The sequence below is a fragment of the Homarus americanus genome, unplaced genomic scaffold, assembly GCF_018991925.1.
Source record: "Homarus americanus isolate GMGI-L3 unplaced genomic scaffold, GMGI_Hamer_2.0 scaffold28, whole genome shotgun sequence".
Taxonomy (NCBI): Eukaryota; Metazoa; Arthropoda; class Malacostraca; order Decapoda; family Nephropidae; genus Homarus; species Homarus americanus.
In genome coordinates, this window is record NW_024742238.1 from 2,402,598 (window position 1) to 2,404,728 (window position 2,131).

The window sequence follows — 2,131 nt, forward strand, 5'->3', positions numbered from 1 at the left end:
CCATAATGTATCGTTCAACAGTGCCACATGATTACGTTACAGAGGTTAAAATAAATGACTAACACCCACAGTTATTGAATGATTAAAAAAAATACACTTTGTTGGTCTACTGAAAACGTGTATCTAGTTGGTTAGGATTAGGATGAGTTAGGTTAGGTTAGGTTAGGTTAGGTTTGGTTAGGTTAGGTTAGGTTTGGTTAGGTTAGGTTAGGTTTGGTTAGGTTAGGTTTGGTTAGGTTAGGTTTGGTTAGGTTAGTGCTGAGTTAGGTAAGGTTACGTTAGATTAGCGTTAGGTTAAGTTAGGTTAGATTAGCGTTAGATTAGGTCAGATACGATTAGGTTACTGTAGGTAAGATTAGGTTAAGCTGGATTAGGTTAGGTTAAATTAAGTTAGACAAAAGTAACTAGAATTGAATACTGGGTCGTGGGCAATAAGCTAGCAGGGGTTGCAGGAGGGCAGTGTGTGGAAGGTGTGAGTCTGAACGTGTGGGGAGGGAAGGAATTTTGAAAGGAGGGGGAGAGGAAGGGGATTTCTGAGGAAGGGAAGGGAGATTTTTGAAGGGGAGGGCGGAAGAAGGATTTTTGAAGGGGAGGGAGGATTTATAAAGGGGGTGAAGGAGAGATTTTTGAAGGAGGAAGAAGAAATTTTGAAGGGTGGGAGCGTGGAGAAAAGGGGAGGAAGGGGGATTTTAAGGGAGTCGTGAGTGCGTGGGAACAGGGGGGTTAAAGGGCCGTGACCGCAGAAAGAAAGAGTGGGAGGAAAAGGAATTTTTAGGTGAGGGGGAGTTAAGTCAGTTGAATGAATCAGTTAAGTCAGTCAGTCAGTCAGTCAGTTAGCCAATCAGGTCAAAGCAGTCAGGAAATGCGTTCATGGAGCTGTCTAACGCAATTGTACTCATCACCCCTATTACGTTGTACTCATTAACATAACTATACTCCCCACCACTCATTATACTCCCCACCACTCATTATACTCCCACCCACTCATTATACTCCCCCCCACTCATTATACTCCCCAGCCCTCATTATACTCCCAGCTCTCATTATCCTCCCCACCACTCTGCCTCCCCAGCCCCGCACCAATGTAGTCATCATCAACCCTTTGCATGAATCTCATTTAGTGTGGGTGAAAAAAATATCCCGTACAGCATTGAGTATACCCAAGAGAACCCCCTTCCCCCACCCACCCTCTCCCCTCCTCACCCCACCCCACCCCTCTCCTCTACTCACCCCCACCCCCTCTCCACAACCTCCCTCTCAATAATGACACCATAATGTTAATTCAAGTCATTATACCTTCCCCCCACAACACCCTACTTCCCTCACAACCTCCTCCCTCCCCCCCCTCCCTCCAAGAATGAATACTCAGTGGCTTTTATTATGAATTATTCCCTAATGAACTGTCCCCTATACAGATGCAAAACCAGGACCGTGTGAATAACATGTAGTCGATTAGGTATATGTAAAAAAAATATATGCTTTGAGTTTGTAATGGATACGAGATTTTTTTTTTTTGGGGGGTATTCAACAATTGAGGTCGTCTCTATTAAAAGTCAAAGGCACAGCTGGTTATAAGAGACACATAGTCGTTTAGATCTGTTATAGAAAAATAGCTCCGGAATGTAATGGATACGATCTCATTTTTTTTTACTTAGTATTAAATAACTGAACCGTCCCTATTAAACGTCAAAGGTACAGTTGGTTATAAGAGACATCTGTTCGTTTAAAAGCCCATAAAGACAGGTACGGGTAGTCATATACACAATGGACTAGTTACGCCCAAAAGGGAAAAATCCTATTAAGTACTGCATAGAGACATCGTCCCTATTAACCGACGGAGTCCAATTGTTGAGGCGCAACTAGTGGTCGTTTCTGTACAATACACAGTAGCCTTTAGTAAGTATAACTACAATTTAATACGTACGTTAAATCTATCATTAACTATTATGTAACTATCGTCCCAATTAAGTGTCAGCAAATGGTCAATTAAGCCAATAAAAACAACTCTAGTTAGGTTAGGTTAGCCAATATTTCCGCAGAATTTATCAATAAACATTATGTAAATATATGACGCTCATTAAACACCAACAAACACTCATTAACCAACAAAAAAAAAAAGCCGGTCGATTAA